A 23,446-nucleotide genomic window follows, 5' to 3' on the forward strand; every position below is an offset into this window, starting at 1 on the left:
TCAAAGGCACCCAGCCAATATGAAACATTAAGACCCAGGGACTAAAACTAATTTTTAGATTGTTGTATCTGGACCTTGGCCTATAACTGTTTCATAATCCAACTTATACATTCAGAAATAAACAAACTGACAAAATAAGAACAAACAAACCTTGCATAATTCATTTGCTCTCCACATACCTTGTTTCCCTCTGCATCGTGGGGTGAAAGCATGGGGGGGAGGGAGAGGCGTGTATTCTCAACACTGTCCTTGCCACTTCATGAGCTGAAGACTTTTTTTCTGGAAATCTGTATTTCTGTAGCACTGGCAATCTGAAAAACAAAACCTATTATGTTAACACATGTATCCCTACACACATTAGAAATGTTTCATTCCGAACCACTGCCAACTAAATCATTAACTTCTCCCATGCAAAGCTAACAGCTCACATGCAAAAAAACCCAGCTAGAAACATCTCCACTTGATTCATACCTCACTTAGGTGTTCTGCACGGACCGCTCATGCACAGTAGCTAAAAACTTAATTTCTATATACAAAGGGAAGTTAGAAACTGGTAATGCAACACATTACAAACACATGCTTCAAGAGGAGTTTTTGTTAAGCTGTCCAGGTTTCCATCTGAGAAACATGCAACCTGGAAAGGCAGCTTGAAATGGGCCAGTGTCATCACAGTCCCTTTTCTACAGTGGTGGCTCTGACCGCAAATGGTGCCTACATCACAACAGGACAGCAGTCCACAGAACAGCACCTTCAGGTCTGTTCCCATATGTTCTTATTTAAAGCTTCTCACATCCCAGGCCCAGACAGGCTATCAAATCCCAGCCAGGACCTCTGCAAAATAGCCGCACATCAGCTACAAAGATCTCCCATGGAAGTTTTCTTGCACCAGATAAGCAAGGCTCCAAAAAGCCAGCCACTGCTTTTGAGCAGACCAGTACAGAGTAACCAGCTGCTCTCTTGCCCACACCATCTGAAACCAGTAAGACAGAAGACAGCCACCCTTCTTGCTCAATGCTAATACACTGAAGACGGTGTCTAACTGAACTCCCAAAAGCTGGCAAGGAGAACTCCATGCTTTACAAAGTCTGTTGTTTTCATGCTGCAAAGCGTCAGACTGCATTACAATATTTTGTGTGATGTTTAAATTGGCACGGCTGATTTTCAACAGCTTCTTCATGGCACACAGCACCTTGTCATAAAAATATCCTTATTTCTGCAACAGTTAAACTGACATCCAAAAGAATTAAAACTAACACGAGAATTTTATCATACTCATACTTCAAAAGGCAAATTTTACTGAAAAGCCTGGTGATGGAGTCAGTATACAACAAAACAGATTCTCAACTAAAATGTCACATGTAAACATGTAGAATAGAAACTAGGGCTTACTTCTCCATCGAAAGCTGTCAAGCATACAAACAGGGAAACACAGTACTAGAAGTTTTCTTTTCATAAGGTTACTCAGTGGAATTAGGGCAAAGTCCCAAACTGACTTCACTAAAACCAAAGGCTGTCCCATTAAAATAAAATGCAGACAAAACAGCAAATAATACAAGCTGCAAAACCACCACACAGAAGTGACAAATTAACAGTGGGCCAGCAAAGTAAAGAGCAGTATCAGGCTGCAAGTTATATCCAAGAGGAAACATGAGTAACAAGGTATAAGTAATATTTTTCTAAGTTGTTACCATAAAACCACTTGCAAAGTTCCAAATACAAAATAGAGACTTGCTTTACTGCAGGGGAAAGGTATGTATCTATCTAAAACATTTAGAGCACAGACTACCAAAACCCTCCTCATCATCACTGTAAAAGACACAGAGTCAAGCACTGCGAGTGCCACAACGATGGTGTTCAGATAAAACCACCGTGACACATGTGTCACAGATCCCTTCTGCCGCAAAGGTCACAGCGCTGCTACTGTGCTAACATGTATTTTTTGTCATACTTACTTTCCCTACACAATAGCACAGCATGGATCCTCTAAAAGAGACACAGGTCTTCCTTCACCATGGTACCCAGTTCCCAAACACCAGCAACTAAGACTCAAAAGACTTGGACAGTAGCTTGCTCTCACCTGCATGATTGCAAAATCCCTGAACTGAGAAGTGCCTTTTTCCTTCCCATGTTCCAGCTCACTACAGAAAGCTGCTCAGGCATTTTCCCATTCCTGCTGGAACCACTTTTCTAGCTCTTCACAGACCTAGCATGTCACTAAATGCAAGACCCATTTCAGTATATACATGTAATTTCAACAGCGTAGAGTTAATCTCTGCCCTCATGGTCAAAGCTGACTCCCCTGGATATTTGCTGGTACATAACTATAGTGGAAATGCAGCTGGCTGTTAGCTAATTACAGCCGTGGTGACCTCATGGTACTAACATTCAGTCATCCCAGATCGGTAAATGTACAGCTAAAACATTTTAATCTGGACAAGAACGGGCAGAAATGAGAGCATGTTTATAGCAGGCAGATGGTGTACTACATTTGATATAAAAGAACCAATTTATGGCAAAGAAATACAAGACCTCCCTACCGGTAAAGTCTTACTGGGAGACTTATTAAGGACGATATCCTGCTTTGTTTGAAGAAAACTTACTGGACAGGGAAGAAGGCCAGATTTTCTAAAGTGCTTCCAGCACTCCCAGCAAGCTACTTCCCAGGGAGGTCATGATGCATCCCTGCAAACAGTCCATCAAATGTGAAAGGAAGTTTGCCATGGTGAATATAAACTTATCAGCAATGCTCTGTCAGCTCTGTGATACCCATTTCCCCATATCTGCACAGTCCTGAATAGTAAGGCTTAACATAAGGAAAACCTGTAGGCCTCCAAATAAAGGGTAGGATGTTGCTGCACACATACAGAGCTTTATTCACTCAGGTATCTGTTTTATAGTAGGCTAGGAGGAAACAGGCATCTTACACCAAAAATCTTGCAACATTCCTCTTTCCTCAAGCAAGTTTTTTAATACAAAGGATTCTCATTGAACTTCTACCAAGGGCAAAGCACTACAGAAAAAAAAAAATCATCTGAAAAAAAATCTTTCATGTGTCAAAAAAAAAATGGAGAAGGGTTAAAAAGAGAAAGTAGTACTTAAAAGGTAAAGAACTGCTGTACTAAAGTAAAAGTCACATAAACCTCATACATCTCAGGCAGAGATTCTAGCCTCCTGTATACTAACAACGACAAAATTCCATGTACTAAACATGGCGAACAACATCATAGGCTCCGCCATTTAGTTAAAGACACACATGTAGGCATAGCTGTGAATGTCTTAACAGAACAGATTAGGCAGTAAGTGCTATGGTACCAGAACTTGTTTGTCATTAATCTCATACTCACATTTTCCTGCTGAATAGGGGGGGTACAAAAAAATAAAACACCAGCAAATGGCTAGCTGCTATAGTAGTGAAGACATTAGTACAATGGAAAGGCTGTGGATGCTGTTTATCTTGACTTTAGTAAGGCCTCTGACACCATTTCCCACATCATTCTCCTGGCAAAACTGGTTGCTCGTGGCTTGAATGGGCACATGCTTTGCTGGGTAAAAAACTGTCTGGATGGCCGGGCCCAAAGAGTTGTGGTGAATGGAGTTAAATCCAGTTGGCAATCGGTCACGAGTGGTGTCCCCCAGGGCTCGGTGTTGGGGCCACTCCTGTTTAACATCTTTATTGATGATCTAGACAAGGGGATTGAGTGCACCCTCAGTCAGTTTGCAGATGACACCCAGTTGGGTGGGAGTGTTGATCTGCTCGGGGGCAGGGAGGCTCTGCAGAGAGACCTGGACAGGCTGGAGCCATGGGCTGAGCCCAACTGGAGGAGTTTCCATAAGGCCAAATGCCGGGGGCTGCCCTTGGGCCACAACAACCCCCAGCAGCGCTACAGGCTGTGTTCAGTTTTGGGCCCCTCACTACAAAAAGGACATTGAATGACTCGAGCGTGTCCAGAGAAGGGCAACAAAGCTGGTGCAGGGTCTGGAGCACAGGTTGTTCGAGGAGCAGCTGAGGGAACTGGGGTTGTTTAGTCTGGAGAAGAGGAGGCTGAGGGGAGACCTCATTGCCCTCTACAGCTACCTAAAAGGAGGCTGCAGAGACCTGGGGATGAGTCTCTTTAACCCGGTGGTAAGCAATAGGAGAAGAGGTAATGGCCCCAAGTTGAGCCACGGAATGTTTAGACTGGATATTAGGAAGCATTTTTTTACAGAACAGGTTGTTAGATGTTGGAATGGGCTGCCCAGGGCAGTGGTGGAGTCCCCATCCGCGGGGGTGTTTAAGAGTAGGGTCAACTTAGCACTTAGGGATATGGTGTAGTTGGGAATTGTCAGTGTTAGGTTAATGGTTGGACTGGATGATCTTCAAGGTCTTTTCCGACCTAGATGATTCTGTGATATCATGGGCCCTGACATTGTATTGTAAAGTATTCTTCCTTCTACATATAAGTAAGAGTGAATTACATTATATGCTCAATAGCAATATTCAAGTAACAACTGCTCTCTGGGAAGGGCTGTACAAACTCAGGGTAGATGCCACCTGCATGAATAGGGAACAAACAACAACTGTTGGATTTTTTTGCTTCTGGGTTGCCAGACATCTTCAGTACAAACTATAGCTCCTGGCTAAAGCCAGTGTACAATGAACAGGTGCTGAGCAATTCAGGAACACAACTCTACAAATACCTCTATTCGTTTCAGTTGTTGTACACCTCCTATGGCAAAAGGGAGGTGTGAGATGATACCAAATCTCAACAGGTCTGGAAAGAAGGAAGCAGAGAGATGACACTTGTTCATGTGGTTCCTCTGGAGGGTTAGCTGCTTGTATAATGACAACAGTGTGCCCTCCTATAAAGTGGACTGCAAACAGCTCTGCAAGATAGTTACGCACAATATATACATCCAGACCCTGATCTCTTGATCATCAGACAGGAGAGAGATTTTAACTTCTTCTGTGCCATCTATGTTCAACCAACACCAAGTGGACAGCATTTGGCACCTGTTGTAGCTTTCTGCAACAGTCCATCAGTTTGCTGTATGTGGTTTTCTTGGACTTCTGCCCTTCCCCTTTCCCCTGAAGAAACTCAAGAATAGTCTGCAGATCAGATGTAATACCATGGAAAGCTGTTCCTGCTTACAGAATTAAAAAAAGAAAAATCCCACAACTTTTTCAACCCCACTGAACAATCCTAAATGTGCCAAAGTACCAAACACACAGATTCAGCATATGTTCAGTATAAGCAGCAGCACAACTCCTGGGAGGCCAAGCTGCCCGGTGACACACTGAGCATCAGCTCTGCTCACAGGCAGCAAACCCCCAGGTCCGCAGGAAGGGACCATTTGCCAAGTGCATCCATTTGGCCTGCCCACAAAGGCAGGGCTGGGCCAAAGGCACAGCTGTGCTCAGAAGGCAGTTTCCCTTCTGCACAAGGAAAGCTGGACTTCACTTCCCTGTGCCAGGGTGTTCGTTTCAGGAAACTTCACATTCCCAAGCAGAGTTTCAGGATCTACCCTAACTGCTCTGTCAGACACAGAACTGAGCCGCCAAGCAGGTATGTATGTCTGCAATGACCCAAGGTGTCTCTTTCCCCACCTTTCTTGTTATTTTCAGATTGTATTTCTGAAAGCACTTGAAAGTATTTTTTTATTTTTGCTGATGATTTACATTTCAGAGGCAGCACATGAACAAAAGTGCTGACTTTTTTCCTAACCTTTGATTCTATGAGAAAAAGGAACACCTTGTTAACATTACTTACCTTTAATTCACTGATTCTACATAAAACGAATGATTATCATCTAAAGCCTCTATCTACTCAGCAGTTTAATTAGAAAGATGATCATCGATTAATCCAGTTGAGTTACTCTAGAGAAGGTGTGACTGAACAGAGATCACTCCACCCCAGAGAAATGTGCATTAATTAGTTCTGCATTAAACTGCCTTCCTCTTTATTCAACTTCAAAAAAAAAAAGCAAAAACCCAAAACACAACAACAACAAAACTTTTCATTGTTAAATTTCTGAGGTATTTTTTATTTTACTTTAATCTTTAGGAAGTCTCACTTTTTCTTGCCTTGAATTTCATAACCATCTATTTAATTTTTTTTTGAATTATTGTGTTTTTACAAAATAAACCCAGGCTGGAGGTTCAATATGCATTTGCAAAGCCCTGCCAAACAACTGCAGTCATGAATTAGCTGGCTCGGGCAAGCAATGAAAGATGAAGCTGATACTTGACAGGAATGTACAGAGTGTTACATATATACCACAACTGAAACCAGGTATACTCCCATACAGCAAATGGTTTCAGTGTCCCAGCTAGGAAAACAACCAAAGAGAAAACCTTATTTAAAGGTTTCCTCACTCTTTTTTTAAGCTCTCATCAAAATTTCTCCAGCTACAGGCAGGCCTACAGCCCGATCATGACTCTTTGACCCCTGAAAAATAGGTAAGCCTTCCTTGACCATATCTTGCACTCCAACTCTCACTGTCCTTAGTATGGTAAAGCTCATGCTTCATCTGCCCTTAGGGTCACCATTCTTTCTGCTGATGCTCTGAACAGCAAGAAGCACTGGCAAATCTTTCTCTTTCCATGAAATTCCCCTCCTGGTCTCTATACATGAATAGAAAGCATCCCCATGGCATGACCTTCTCTTTCTCCACTGCCCAGTGACCACGGGGGAGGCCATCTCCTTCCCAAAGTTCCAAGGACAGAACGGCTGATCTCCAGGTGATTTCAAGCAAATAATCCACAAAGGTCTCCTGCAAGGTGGCAGGTAGTATTGGTGACTCAGCTCTGTGTACAAGAGCAGCCCAGTCCTCCTCCTGGTCACCAGAAAGTGACATTAGGAAGGCAGACATGGGGCAGACTGGACAGCCAGGATAGGCAGGGCAGGAAGGGAGGAGCAGAGCTTTGTCTTCTACACCCGAAATTACATGCTCTCTTCTCTTGTGTACTCTTCTTCCTGTACTTGGCATTATTTATTCACCTTTAAAGCATAAGCCACCACACAGGACACAGCACAGCCTCGCAGAACTCCTGGTATGTGGTTAGAAAGGATTCTTCCATTGGCCTCTGTCAGCTTAACATATAACCAATATGTGGCATCAGCAGAAGTCAAGTGACAAACCGATCCTACATCAGCATGCCATTTTAAGAGCAACCAGAATCAATCCATTGTGAAACCCTTCTCTGTGGCCATTGTGCCTGCTGGTGGAAAGGATTTTTTCTAAAATTGTTTATTTCAATTTCACATCATCATCAACAAATTACGAACAAAAGAAGATAAGCCTATGTTATTGCAAAGGACTGGGACTGAAAACTAAATCTTACTGAGGTTTCTGACAGTCTTGCCAACACCCATAGATCAGTTCAATGATGCAGACTTAAGTAGAGGGTGAACTGATGGGGAAGGGACCCAGGAATATCAGAATTGAGCCTCATCTACATGAGGGCCATCACAAAACCACAGCTTTCTAGTGGTGAAGGGATTAGATCCATAGAGACTGCAAGCAAGACCCCATTAGCAGCTTGGGACTCAATTTCAAAACATTTTTGCAGTTGAACAGCTCAAAAAAAATAAACATTCCTAGCCAGGCAGAGATCAGTCATAAACCTTTTCTGAAATGGAGATGAACTCTCTTATTGTGTATTTAAAGCAACACTATAAACCAGGCCATACCTATATAAAGCCGTGCTGTGGTCTTAAAGTAAGAGTGGCATTATTCTCTGGCAGAGCTCAGACTGAACACCTCTGGAAGGACCCATAAACAGCTGCTATTGTTCAGGACCAAAAAATAATTAAAAACCAAAAATATTCCTTCATTTCCCAAACAAAATTTCAAAAGAAATTAAAACCTTTTGCAGAAAAATAGTTAGAGGTTATTTATGTGAAACCCTCCATGAAGCTAAAAAGAAAACTAAAAAGTATTGCATGTAGAAAGGTGAGCCTCAGATTTCCACAAAGCTAGAAACATTATCAACAGGTTCACATTTAGCAGTAGACACCAAATTCAGCACTTAGATATCAATCTTTTACAGGTAACATGCTGGAAGAAATGCTTCAGAATATACTGCATTCTCTTACATTTTTTTCAAGCACTTTATTTTCCCTTTTCTAGCACATTCATCCTGTATAATTTTTTAGTACCTTATGTCATGTACAAGAAAATAGTCTGGTATTTTAATTCTGCATTTTCAACAGGACATTCATAACTCATTTAAAGCAACAGAAATGGTGGGGAAAACTGACTTCAAAATGTTAACCTGAAATATAGGCCAAAATTCTGTCTTTTTGCTTAAATATGTTTGTGAAAAATTCAGCACATCAAGATAAACATTTAAGGGAAACACTGGAGTTCCTCCTTCTCACTTCAACACTCAAACTCTCTGGGAAGTCACCCACTATTAACTCCAGCTGCCAGGCAGACAAACATATAATTTACACACTGATTAAGTCTTATCTAAGGTTTTATAACACAGGGTCTTGAACTGCTTAATTGTTTTAGTTCACTCTACAACCCATATGGGTTTTTCCAAATTAAGAGTGTAAAGTTGACGCTGATGATAACATTTCCACTGACACGAGTTTTAATTAGAGGCATTTTTGTTGGTGGTAGCAAGCATGCTTTGAGATAGCCAGTCTTAGTGCTAAGGAACAATCCTTATAGAATATTCTAACAGCCTGAATAGGCTGAAAATGCTAAATGGTGTACCATGACTGCTGCAGGTTGCTAGGACATCCATGGTAACGCATTCGCCTTTGGGTATGAAATGTGAATGCAAATCTGAGGGACAACAAAACATCATTCCTCATCATGGTTAGCACAACAGATTAGCAGAAAGATTGTAAAAACAATCTAGTCATTTATACCCAGTAAGCAATTACCTATTTGTTGCAATCCTGAGCTACTTCTTAGCCCATTAACTTGGCCAACACTAAAGGCTGGCAAGTGCTCCCCCCTCCCTTTTCACCTCACCTGCCCAAATATAAACTCTCCCTTCCAGAAAAGCTCCAGGCGCCTTTCAATGATCACAACTGAGAAAGCAAAGATCTAAAGCACTTCTCACTTAGGAAGAGTAATTTGTGCCTTTTGAGAGCGCTGAATATTTTTTAAAAGGGCTTAAGATAGGGAGAAGCAAGAGTTATCAATGCCATTATGTGAAAGAACAAGAGGGACATGGGAGGAGGGAACCCAAACTACAGGAAGCTGCTAGACCCTCACTGGAGCAATGCTGACATAATCAGCAGCAACTTAATTCCCACCCTGAAGAAGGACTCAGACCTGATCTTAGTCTTGCTATCAGCCTCAGATCATCCACCCGTATTATCCTGCTTTCTTCAATAGCTTAAAGATAACATGCATTAGATTCTTGGTTTTGTTGTTCTATTTTAGCCTTCAAAAAACTTCCCAGTAGTATTTTCATGCCTAACTATTTTAAAATAAAATCAATATATCCACCCCATCTATAAAAGTCATGGCTCCAAGAGCTGTGACTAAAATAACAAAGAACTATAAGTAAAATTCTAAAATGTAGCAGTACTAGGCCTCCCTGTAATCTGAGTGGAAGAAAGGTAGAAGACATAAAGTTAGTTTTCAAAATTTGTTCCCAAACTTCAGCACTCCTGAGAGTTGTATATAGACCAGAGTACAAATTCTACTCCCAGCTTCATCAGAAATTAACTGCATGAATGATGACTAGTAAAACAGTAGTGATTTCAACTGCTTTCCAACTATTGTCTCAGGTACGCCTTGGCATAAAGCTTTACTGAATTTGGAAGACTATTAAACACTCAGATACCTTCTCTGACAAAGCAGAGGCAACAGGAGCTACCCAGCTGGATGCCTGGTACCACCCATCATACTCAGCACCCCAGGCACAGACAGAGGCTGGTGAGGTTGAAGCATGTTTTATAAAGTGGGAGTATTCAAAGATTTTATCAGCATATCAGCAAGCCCCTAACCTGCTCCTGTGAGCACGTGCAGATAACAATTTTCACGAACTCAGGTAGGTTAGTAAATCTGCAAAAAGCAGTCCAACTCCCCCCTCTACTCCCTGAAGGTATAACTCTTTGAAGGAACGGCTGGCTAAATAAAGTTGACAAACCTCTCCAATTTTCTGTAATGCGTTCTTTTAAAAACAGTTGGATGTCTTCCGTTGAAAACCTTTCCAAGAGGTTTTAGCCTGAAGCAGTAAAAAAGCACCGCGAAAATTTTTTGTAGGACTGACTGAAGGCTGGCAAGAACTAAACACAGGTGAAAAATATGATGTTAGAATACGGGAGGCATGCTTAAAGGTGTTCCTACCACCCCTATCTACCATATTTTATAAATAATATTGTGTAATCCAGTTGGAAATGTAAAGGCATATTAAAACAGCTTTAAAACACTAATGGCCCACCCCTTCTGTTATTGTTGACTTGGTATTTTAAACAGGGGAAGGCAGGATTACCGCAGTTCTAGCAATATAAAGTATGAAACATCCAGATTTCTGTGCTGAAAATCCCTCTCTTGGGATCCGAGGCCAGGAAAGGACGACCTGGTTCAGCCAGTCCTGCCACAAGCAGCCAGGCACTGCAGAAATCTGGTCTGAAGAGTCTGTGGATCATATAATCCATCCATTTGCATCACGACCCACAAAACACTTAATGAGATCCGATATGAAACCTGGAACCTGCGGGAAGGGACCAAAGCCAGAGATACAAAGCATACAAGACAGTAAGAGAGACTGGAGACCTCACAAGGATGCTACTACAAGATTTTGTATACTAAAGGACACAGATCTATCACCAACCCCCATCATCCATGGAGAAAAATGAAAATAAAAATCAACCGACTAACTCCTAAAAAAGAATTTTTAAAAAAATTACGTATGGCTTATATCACAAATCACAGCAGGTCCTTTGCCTACTAACCACATCCCTCTGGGCTCCTAAATCAGGGCACCCTACACCACCCCTAAGGCTAACAGGGTGGGTGGGTGGGGGAATCACAGCCAGAAGACAACAGTGAGCAAAATCCCCTCTAGATATGACCCTCTCCACTGTGTACATGAAGAGAGTGGAAGACCAAGCTCCTAATTTAGGCACCTCAGTAGATTGCTTGCCTGAGATAAAACAAATCTGAGCCATAGAATATCTTTCCTACCTCTTTTTGAGCACCAACAAAAAAAAGTAAAAACAAAAGAGGAAATTTTTTTTTCCAATGGAAACGTAGTTTAAGAGGCTGATACCCTAGTAAAAACTTAAAGTTATAATGAATTCCACGATTCATTCAAGTACTCCATTCTTAAAAAACACAATAATGAAAGGCTTACATATGAAATTTAGTAGTAATAACTTTGGGGTCAAATCCATAGTGATTTCTTTGGCAAAGCTTTCACTGACGACACTTAAATGTGATTTCAGTGGGTGTTCTGCCTGAGAAAGGACTTTGGGATTGGCCCACACTCTGTATATTTAAGTCACCCCAGTCCCAGTATTATACAGCGCCAACCAGTCACACAACCTAGAATTATTTAAACCATTTGCATGCCAGAATCTCCAATTGCAGGGTGCAAAAGCCAGCAGGAAGCATTGATCTTTCCCTTAGTAGCAAACAAAAATGCAATCTTTTTTACTTGGCTTTCTTATTATATCATTTACCTTCTATAATAGTAATTGCTTTTTTTAAAACATAGATTTGCACAGTATTCAATTTGCCAGTTTCCCCATATAGATGTATATTTACTGAAATAGCTGTTCACAAAATCCAAAGCCCAAGGGTGGAGTCCTAAAAATAAATATATGTAGTTTAAGATCTTTTATATCCATACATGATAAGAAATCTGGTTCTTTTCTGGAGAGCCATAAAAGGCGAAGAATGGGAAAACCACAAACAAGTAAACAGAAAATAAAAATCCTTATCTTTTGCCTTATCCCCTCAAAATAGTAGGGATACCTCAATACAACCACTTGGCTAAACGCTTCAAATGTTGGTTTTTCAAAGTATTTAGCCATATAAACTACCCTTTTGTTTCTGTTGGCTTCAAATATTCCTAGGCTCATGAATTCTTCCTTACATCTTATTATTCAAAAAAATACAGCCAACATTGCCTTTATGGAGCAAGAAAAACCTGAGTATCATTTTCCAGTTAACTCTTCTGGATCTGCATGAAAGTGAAATCAGCAATAGCAATTTCAGGACAGGTTTTCTAATCATTGCACCTAATCACCACCATTTAAAAGTATTTTATTTCTCAAGATGTACCACAGAAATATCTCTACAATCACAATGCAAACTCAAGTTGCAAGAGTAGTGGAGCACATACTCTAAAAATTTATAATGGTCTACATACCCAAAAAACAAGAAGCAGTAGCAGGCAAGACTTACTGTCCCACTGAATGCTACAATCCTAGAAACAGTGCAGACATAAATCATTTCTTGGTTTAAATTGAAAGACTTAACTAAGTCAGACTGATCTTCCACCTTCCAAATTCAAGTATTTCAGTGAACTGGCACTTCTGTACTGTACTTTTACACTATCACAAAAGAGAATTTTATAATAGTCACCTTCTTAATCTTGCAAGTATTTTTTCAATCTTTTTTTCCAATTTCTCTAATCTGAGATATCAGTGAATAAATAAGCAATTCACCTCCACTTCCATATCTTCCTCTTATTTAACCTCACACTCAGACAATGAATTTGTGACATAGCTATTTCCACCACAGGTCAATGACTTCACAGCTAACAGCTGCCAGTCACTGTCTAAACAAGTTCATGAAAAGGCTGCTTCAAACACCAGCCACCCTAGCAGGAATAAAGACAACACAAAGCAGTGAGGTCTCCCCCCTTAAATACCACGGGTACATGATTTGCAGGTCTTTCTCTTCTTTCCCCAAGACCTTCCCTTCCTGTTGCATTCTTCAGGACCAGAAAAGCCAGCCAGAAGGAACTCCAGATGACTCCAAACAGAAACATATTTTCCCTTGCAAGCATCTAAGTTTCTCCACCCGAGCTGAGGAATGAACTCTGCAACACAGCAGTGAAATTTTGCACGCCGTTATTTTTCTGAAGAAGTGCTGCCCATCCCAACAATCCCTGGATGAAAAAACAGCATTCAAACTACAAAACCATAAGATTACAAGTTGACTCTTTAGTCAGAGAAACGTGATTTCTTCCAACTTTAAGGAATGTGACAATAACAGCAAATCTGACCCTGCTTGATAAGTGGCAGGCAATTCTCCATATAAGGTGAAAAATGTGTTAGTGCAGCCCATGCAACACTGCTAATTCCTTGCCTGTTCTCAATATTCAAGAACATAAATGAACATATAAATCAATTTTGTAAGCAAACCTTTTGCACACTTACAGCTATAAACCATCTAGACCGTACTCAGCACACAAGGAATTCTGAACTTAACCATTTCATCCCTTTTAAACACAGAGTGCATTTACACTTGGTATGTATATTGCTGTAGCACATAAATGAATGTAAATCTGAGACGTCCTGGCCCCATTCATTTCCTAAATTCTCTTTACACTTTACCATTCCCCAGTCATCTCGCGCATTCCAGTCCCTGACTAACAAACTTGCTGCTGGCAGCGCAGCCAGCGCACCAGGAGAGCAGCTGGGAGGAGGGCAAGGAGGGGGCCGAGGGCTGGGTAAAGCCCGACAGCCCAGCACAACCACATCACACCTTCTTGCAGAGCCCTCGGCCTGATCCATGGTGGAGGCACCAGCGTATCGGCACAGGATTGCTGCTACTACTGTCCAGCATTTTTTTATTAGCTCTGATCATCCAATATCTCTACGTAATACCAACAGAAAAATAAGCAGCATTTAGCAAGATTGCAAGCATCCCTCACTGAAAGACTGATGGAAAATCTTCTATTGATTTTAATGAGCTTTACACTAGGCTGTAACAGCAGAGAAGAACTACTTTATATGATCCCTTCCCCACAAAGCAAGTTATAGCATCTGCAAAAGATGTAGCACACCAGGTAATGAAATCCACTTTGTTCTGAAGTCAGACACAAGCCACAATCCCTGCCATTTCACTGTTATATATGCAATGGTGTCAACACCATTAAGAGTTACCTTAATAGTTTTGACAAATTGTCCAGTGAACCGGCTGGCACTCCAATGGATTTTTTTTTTTTTTTCCCCCTCCTTTTTTTAAGGGATGAACTATCAATGACCAATAGGGCAGAAAAGAAAGGACATTCAGAAAAAGTCCCCAGAGGTCTTTTGGAAACCACTCAAAGTTGATGGGATTATCAGGGGACAGAGGACTTTCTAAAATCTTGCTGGCAATAGGAAGAAAAACAAAACCAAACCAAACAAAAGGATTAATATAATTATTTTTTTTTAAAAAAAAACACACCATACCAAAATCCTGAAGTCCATGAACTACTCTGCAGAAGTTGTACTCTAGAAGTCAGTGACTTGTATGTGATTCATAGAGGGGAAGTTTACACACACACCACACATAAAATGTGAGTGGGGATAGTAGGAAAAAAAAAAGTTTGTAGTTTTCTTGAACCTTTATAAGAAGACATGGAATTTTTTTATTTATTTCAGCCATAGAAATTTCTTTACATCAAAAAAAGATCAGATAATGGTTTCAGATTGACAGCTTTCCTAGTTTACATTCAGGCAGCCTGTAATACTCCCCAAAGCAAGAAAATGAAACATGCCGTGCTGAGAAGTCATCACAGACTGTTTCACTGCTAGCATAAATGTAGGCGTCTATTGCATCAAATACTTAACAGCCAAAGAGTGAATACAGCCAGGAAAGGAGAAGCAGAATACATTTAAATGTCTAAAACAACAGGGATGAAAAGTGCAATCTGCACGTGAGTTATACTAATCTTTCACAGCTTTGCTTACTACAGGTCCCATGAAGTTCAGATTACTGGTCTACAGAGAGAGCACAACATGCTGCAATGTCACAGCTACTAAGAAACACAGCAAACAGGTATAACTGGCTACAGTGACTTCTTCTGACAAGTTTCTCCCCATCCATTAAGCAACAACAAACAGCTTAACAAAACTCTTTCCCTTTTCTTTTAAAACATTTTTTGTCTTATCTGAAGGACCAGCTTCATGCACCAGGCAGGTCTTCAGCCTCTCCGTGACAGTGCCCTGACATGCACACACTCTAGAACTGAAGGGGTTGAAAATGAAAGAAATAATCAACGTATGATTTACCAGCTAATTATCCTGCATTTACCTAATCAAGGTAGTATTAAAGCATTTATGTTTGCCAACAGTGCAATGCCTGGCTTGTATTTAACTTTCTGCATCTCAGTTTGCACATCTGTAAAATGACAGCACTCTCTTGGTCTGCAGACTGCCACAATCTGTGACCCATCCAGTACTGCTACTGCTGCTGGGCTACTTCACTGCTTGCTCTCCAGAAACACCTTGAAAATTTTGCATCCTATTACTGACCCTTTATTCCTAGGACGATTTCAGCATTTAATCAATTCTAATTATTAAACTAGTCAATGCAGTATACTTTGACTGGCAAGTTACTTTTGAAGGGATTACTTTGTTACTTGACAAGTTTACACTAATTTCCGAGATGTAACTTGCAGAATTCTACTTGAGCAAGCCCTAATGAAGCCACCAAAACCCCTGAAACAAACAAACAAAAAAGCCCAGCCTTGTTGACAAGATCATGCTACATAACACTTCACAACCTGTCTTTACTGACATTTATGAAGCATTAAGAACATAGTTCGTAATTCAGGAGTTTTCCCCGCTACAGTTTTGCATTTCAGAAAAAGGTAAATATGTAGGGTAATATAAACCTGTTAAAACCTTAAAAAATAATGAGGAGATTTGCACCACACCTCTTTCCAACCATTCGCAAAATGGACTTTAATACCAAGAGAGCCACTGTTCCAAAGAATCATAAAACCACATTCAACTTTAACAACAAATACCAAAAAATACATCCACCATCAAGTAAAGAAAGGATGCATCAGGAAACCTTGATGGAATAGATTAACAGCTTTGGGAGATTAATACGTTTAATACATTTCTTGGAAACAGAAAGCAAAGAAGGGGTCTACTCTAATTACAATACTTCTTTGCCTGAAAAAGTAAAAACAAACCGATCAACAACCACAAGAACAACAAAACGCTTGAGGTGAAACGTGTTTCTTTTTGCAAAGTAAGTATAAAACCAAATGGGACTGCTAAACTGGATAACAAGCTGATATTCTTCTGTCACATGAGCTTTAAACCAGGGAAACTAGTGAATATGGACATAATCCCAAGCACAAGTCTGCTACCATCTAAATCACTGGAAATAGTCACATACTTAACACTGTGTATATACTGGGCTCACTGGAACAACCAATAGTTTCATTCAACTAAAGTCACTATTATAATTAAAAACATAAAAGGATGCATCAGAAAGAGCACCATTACCATGTGGACAGGCAGAGAGCACCAATTTTCACTTGCTGAAGGATGATGGACCAAGAGGCTTTATCACAGCAAGAACTCCAAGGAATTGGTGCCCTGCCTTCAGAGCGGTGACCCAGTCAAAGGCATAACTTCCTATTCCAAATCGGCTAGGACACAAAATCCTCACCTACTAAAAAACTTCTCCAGAGTTTTCTGGCTGTCGGAGATTCTGTTCTGTTGACTTTTTTTGCATAGCACCTATTGTTTTGCTACGTAAAGTAACACAGCTCATGAATTACTACAAGCCAGCAAAGCATTGCAGTGATATGCATCTGGATTTTAGGACTCAAATTACACTGTTTGCTGCATTCTATGAAATAAAAAAAACAAACAAAACCAAAATCACAACCCAGAATTAACTCTAAACATGATTTTGTTCTTACACAATGACTCTTTAAGCATGTTCACAGTCATTCACATCTAAGGTTGATTCTCATTTCCTGGAACTTTATCTAATCTAAATTCCATATGGAAGTTTTTAGTGGTATATGAAGATTCATACAAATTAACTGCACTCCAGTTCATTCAGATGAAACAAACCAGTAAATATAATAGGGGTGAAACTAGAGCTGTCAAATTATATCTGAACTAACAGGAAAAAAAATCCTGACCTTTTTGTACAAATTTACTCTTAAAGCACCGATTATATAGCCCTAATTCAGAGGAGAACTCTGATGTGGCTTAGTATAAACATGCTTCCAGTTGACTCGCTTTCTATGTGGGGAATGCAAAAGGGAATGTCTATTATCCATGTGACAGCAAAGAACCCACATGGCTAAACCACAGACTTATGAGTTTTTCAGGGTTTAGCACTTAAAGCTTCACAGATTATGGCTCCTACTCCAAAACCAGCCCAGAAAGCATGGCAGGAACCAGGATAAGATACAGTAGCAAGAACTTTTGCTGTACCTTTACTGACAGGCTCCCCCATAAACTTCCTGTGACTTTTTGAGGACACCATTTAATCATTTCTATCTTTTCTCTGCAAGATTTTATATAATATATACCTGTATTATAAATGTGTGTATATCAATAATACATGCAGTAATAAGCACAATAATACATATAAGAAACAGAAAAAACTTTACTCAAAACAATGATGAATGAATTACCAATAATATTTTGTACTGTAATATTAAGTGCAATATGGTGAACAATGTATTATGAATTCAACTCCTACTAACAACCTCAACTATAGCAATTCTACAAAGAAATCCACAGAAAGGAGTGGAAAAAGCCATCAACAAAGCATAAAAATTCCCCATAAAAAGGTCTTTGGCTGAGGAAAGTAACTGCAACAAATAAGAACCTCCTATCCTAAGAGGATATAGAGAATACAAGTGAACAAAAAGCTAGTGTCAAGCTCCCATCTTGAGATCCAAAACATAGCCTCCTGAAGTGTTTACCAAACATGTTTTATTTGTGAGACTGTCTTCCCTGTAACACAGAATTTCCAGTGAAACATGAAATACTGCAAGAAATAAAGACAATGTCAGCATGTGGATCAGAGGAAATAAAGAACTGTTCAAAACCAAAGAAAATTATTTTTAAAGAAACAAAATGTTTAAATGGGCTTATTGGTCAAGCACAGCTCAGAAACTGGAAAAATCTTTTATTCTGATCTTGTGATGGGGAAAAGGTAGTAAAAGTTAAGTATTTTATATAACCTGGACACTTTTTGTGATGCTTCAGCCCTATTTGTTAGTCTTCAGAGCTGCCAGGCTGAATGTGTTAATTTCTACACCAGTTTTATACAAGTTAGAAGTAGCCACTGATTAAGAATTGCCTCAAGTCTGAATTCAGTGAATGGCAATTAATATCTCCTCTCCTGTACAACTGGGATTCATGGTTCATAAAGCGCAAGAGCACAAAAGTAATTGACTAAAGGCAAATTTGAAAGCAGCGATAAAAGTCATCCTTTACACTTGTTCTCAGCCCTCAATACACACTGCCATTTACAATACAAGGTTTAGTGAATGATCTATTAGTATTAGCCTTGGGTGACACCCTCTCCACACAGATAATTGTGCACGTGGAGATCCTGCAGGATGTATTCTCTAATAAAAATGTTGGCTCAGAGATTTGACAGTGACAATTCATCAGATATATTTTTCACCCCAAGCACTATACCAACAAAACCCCAAATGTTTTATGGTGCTAAACCCCCTGTGTGTCATTCCAGGAAATATTTCATCATAACAATATTGCTTATGGCCAAACACTACAGCCAACCCTCATCCTGACAGTGAAGGGCTGCCACCCAGTAATGCATATTTTGATGTCCTGTGTCACCTAAATTTAAACATCTCTAGGGACAGTGCTCCCATCCTTTCCCCAAAGAAATGCTCAGAAGATCTGACTGTGAATATGCTCTTCCTTTTATTCAGATTAAACTTGCTACTAAAGTTACTACTGCCAATTTTTACCATTTGTAATCCCTCACAGTGTCTTAAGTAACAGCCCCTTCTGTACAAGGGTTCTAGCTTTCCAGTATGCCAATTAGTATGTTAGCTCTCTCCCCATGACCATTAAATTAAGCTATCCCATGTTCACATCTTAGTTTACTCCACTTGAATCATCCTTCAGCATGCAATCATTTGCCACTCTCTTACAAAATCTCTCCAAAATGCACACAGTATCTTAAACACCATAAGGTTTTAGACTGCTGTGAACTGCCTAATAGTTTTTATATATTATATTCCTCCCTGGTGCTGCAGTGCCCAGAACTGAAGGCAATAATCCAGATGTAGCCTACAACAACTGCAACAGACCAGCAGTGTTATCCCCTCCCTGATTTCCGTAACTCAGTTTCTGGTGGTCAGTCTACGTTTCCATAAAACACTAGTTTGCTGTTTGCTGTGCAAGAATATTCCATGTCTTTACAACCTTTATCGTCAACCCCTGTGCCTGGTCCCATCTTCTCCTTCCTCCAGTTTTTCTTTACTTCAACAATACGCCTCAAATTCAGCTCCATCTCTTCAACACTTAGATCATCCTGAAGGATTTGCAGAGCATCTTGAACTGTTTACAAGTACCAATCTTTTTCCTCATCCCCCTCCAGGGTGATCTCGCACTACTTTTGAAGAACACACTGGAGACTGTCAGACGCGCCCCTCCTTTGCCAACGCAGAGGGCAACCAGCGCTGAGTGCTGGGGTCATGCACAAAGGCGTTCTCGGAGCCTCGTCTGAAATGCTTACTGACGCCACAAAATTAATAAAATCTTTTCCATTACCAGTGGTAACAGGCAAAATCCAAGGAAGCAAAAAGGATCTGTGGCTTTATAATATGCTACTCAAAATATCTGCTGATGGTCATAAGACAGAAAGAATAAGCCAAAAAAACTGTATGATGTAGTCAGTTGGCAACTGGGAAAAATCACACACAAAATGAAATCCATTCAGCACTGTAAAAGCAGGGCTGTGGGAAATTGTTGGTTCTCCATATAAGGATCCAATATTTTTTCAATTTGCCAGTATAGCATAAAGCACATAAAATCTTAAAATAAAATTCTAAATGTTAACCATGAAGAACACTTTTTACAATATTTCTTAAGAATGTTAATTCTGTACACACGAGTCCCAATTTTACCATTTGCAGCCAGCCTAAATGAAAAATAAGAATTTTTAAATTCTCCATATAAAAGTCAACCACCTTTTTAATTGAGAGCTAGAAAAGTGTAATTGAAAATTACTAACCTCAACACACTCATTAGTGACAAATCCTAACCCCAGATAAACACAGGCCTAATAGGATTAAAGGCATGCAGGATGATGTATGCAGTCCTGGTATGTAAGAAAAGCCAAAGAAAAATCTGGATCCATCCACAGAGCAGGGACCAGACAGAAAGCTCTGGGAGCAGTGGTAGCTCAGTGCCTGAGGTGCACATGTACCCTTCCAGGTACTCCCTTTCATTGCTGGGAACTACTACAGATGCTACTCACAGGCACCCTTAGGATTGCAGCAGCTGGAAGCGTGCCCCACTGCTGCCTGGAGATACCACTGCTGGGCCCAGAATATGGAAGGTCACCCAAGCTCCCATGGGAAGGAAGCAGGCAACAGCACGCCAACAAAGGTTTCCACAGAGCACAGCTACCCTTTTCACACATTTAACAGTCCTTCCTTGCTTCCTCCACAACATAATGCTCTGCAACAAGTGGGCAGTTTGGTCCATCTCAGCTACAAAAATTGCACATACAGGTAAGCAGGACCCAGGCATAGTTTCATGGTCTCAAGGTCAGAGCATCAGAATCAATGAGCATGAGATTTCTTATTGATCACATGCCACTGGCTGCACATCTGAGGCTCAGGAGGGTAAATAATTTTTTCCCAAGTCAATTGTAAATTGGCTTCCTAAATTGTCTCCAGATCCTTTCCAGACAGCAGAATGGAAATAATTAGAGGTGGTTGGAAAATGGAATTTTTGTCCTGCGGGGAAAGTCTGATAGTCCTATACTTATTTTTATCCTGACACAAGCCAAAGCGTAAAAGCCTTAAAATATTTAGTAGAGAAAAATATTGCAAGGTATTCTGATATATACTGAAACAGCATCCTGAACACACTTTGACCAATTTTGCTGCTAGAGAAGAAGATGAACAGAAAGCACTTTGAGCTCAATTACCCTGGTGCCAGCCAGGGGTGAGGGGTATGAGACCTGACAGGCGCTGCCACACATGAGCGCACATGGGCTGGGAGGTAGGGAAGCCATGGGAGGAGAGAGCTGGCCAGGGAAGCTCTCAGTACTTGAGGGTGACCTGCAGCACCAAGGAAAGGCAACCAGCCCTGTTGCCTAAGGGCTAGACAGAGGCCTGGCCAGCAGTCACCCCAGCAGCACCAAAGCATGAGGTGCTGCACAAAGGGCGCTTTCCAGATTTGGCAGCACACCCCCAACACGATGCAGCACTGGACTGCTCCCTGGCCACATCATGCAAAGTCATAACCAAAGCCTGGGAAGAAACCAGGCCATCATTGTCACTCCTGATGGACAAAGCTGCTCTCCCTACAGCAAGGGGAGCAGCCCAACTCACAGACCTGGATGGGGAGGACTAGGGGAAGGTGGTGTTGCCTGATCAAGGCTGACAGGTTCAGGGTGCCCAGCCTAGGCAGCGAGGTGCAGGGAGTCACCACCTTCACCCCTACAGCACCTTCCCACTTCAATGCAACTGGCGCAAGGATGACCCATTCCTCACATGGACACACCACCAGCCCACATAAATGACTTCGTTTTCTCCCAGAGATCCTTTCTGCCCATCAAGGCCATAGGGCAGTCACTAGCACTGTTGACACAAGTCCTCCACACACCTCCTCCTAGTCCTCTTGCTCTGGGTGGGAGACAAGAGGACAGCGAGACTACACTTAATCACCACTCCCTTGTTAATCATCTGAAGACAAATTTCAATGACATGTTTTGGAGGTTTGGGTGAGGAGGTTCCCCCCATTTTAAAATAAACCTTTGTTTCAGTCAGCAGTGGTTCATCCTAACTTTTCCTGCTGCCTACTGTGCAGGCAATGTTTGCCCACCACCCGCATATGCACCGACTTCTCCACAAAGAGTAATCCTAGAGGTGGGAGATGCCATGGGGAAATTTGCAGAGAAGTGATCTGTAAAAGTTGTGCACAAACTATGAAAAGATTAGAAGGGGATTCACCCACAACACCTCTTAGAGAGAAGAAGAACACATCTTCCATCCTGTTCTCCATGTATAGCAGTATGCCTTCTGCTGCCTAACAATATACTGTTACAATGATATACTATTAAACCAAGGACCTAGGTAACTCTAAGTTACGTAAAACTGTTTCTTCTTGACACCATGGAGATGGCTGTTTCATGTAAGTCATCCAAGTCGGATACTTAATAGGAAAACCTTCACTGGGATCACTCTGTTAGGGGTCTTCTCCGCAGCTGTTTAGCTGTCAAAAGCCATTGAAATCCTGAGCAGATGCAAATTCTGCACCATCTGATTCTTGGCTTCAACAACATGCTCGTGGCTAGTAGTCCTGATGAGGATGATGCCTCTGTCTGTAACTTGCTCCAAGACACCATTCCCTCAATGCAACCTTCCACTGTACAGCTAAGGTGGTCTCCTTGGCATTTCTTCCTCTTCAGGTCATCTGGCACGCTATCCAAGCGCAGCTGAAGCAGACAGTCTGAAGCACAAAATGGCTAGACACAGACCAGAAAAAAATGCTTATACCATTTTATCTTTCTCCAAAAGCTCTCTCCAAGCAAGACAAAGGTAGCAGAGAAAACAAAGGAGCCCTTGGTTGTACATGGGGAAGGGACTGATTGCATCAGTTCAAAAGCTTTCAGTCTCCTAATCTTCCCACCTATAAACACTGCTTCCAAGCAGGTTTACACTGAAGACTACTAAGTCTGTGGGTACAGGGCTCAAAAAAACAGGGCTTGATGAAGAAAGTGACACAGTCCAGAAAAAAATCATTCTTGTTTTGGACTCAGACAGCCACTAAATCAGGAACTAATTGCTTCTTCCTCTTTTAATGATTCTACACAGTGAGTCAAACTTAGCATGTTAAAAAAAAAATCAATTAAAGGTAGTCAAAGAGAGGCAAGGTACTGAATGATGCCAGCTTCCTTTCATCAAAGATGCAGATTCACAGGGTATGCCTATAGACTATGATGCTGACAAGTTCAAACTTGTTCTTAACAGACACAAGGAATCCCTGCCCACACTCAGAGATAACCAAAAGCCTTTTGAACACTTAGCATGGCTCTGGGCCAAACTAATAAACTCTGAGGAGCCGCAGGGACATCACCTTTAGCTCTGTGTTATTACCTTGGGCTTGGCACATGATGGCAATGTTCACAGTGCTTCGTGCTGACTGAAAACACGGGCAGAGTTCATTCCCAGCTGCCTTCACCACAACAAGCAGAGGGAGCTGCCGTCACACTCTCAACTTTGTCTTCAAGCCTAGACTTCAATCTTGGGGCCATTCATACCTATTACCTGCATTATCAATCTAACAAAAACCATTTC

The 23,446-nt window shown here is 41.1% G+C and overlaps 1 protein-coding gene across 1 annotated transcript in view; it reads right to left on the reverse strand.

The window, feature by feature from the left end:
* Positions 1-215: 215 nt before the first annotated feature.
* The window catches only part of SCAF8 (SR-related CTD associated factor 8), a 165,394-nt gene continuing 142,163 nt past the window's right edge, over positions 216-23,446 (reverse strand). Inside the window, exon 21 of the mRNA XM_026845630.1 lies at positions 216-311. The gene's annotated coding sequence lies outside the window, so the exon portion shown is untranslated. The remainder of the gene's footprint in view (positions 312-23,446) is intronic.

This window comes from Athene cunicularia (assembly GCF_003259725.1).
Source record: "Athene cunicularia isolate RWA chromosome 3 unlocalized genomic scaffold, athCun1 chr3_part1, whole genome shotgun sequence".
NCBI lineage: Eukaryota > Metazoa > Chordata > Aves > Strigiformes > Strigidae > Athene > Athene cunicularia.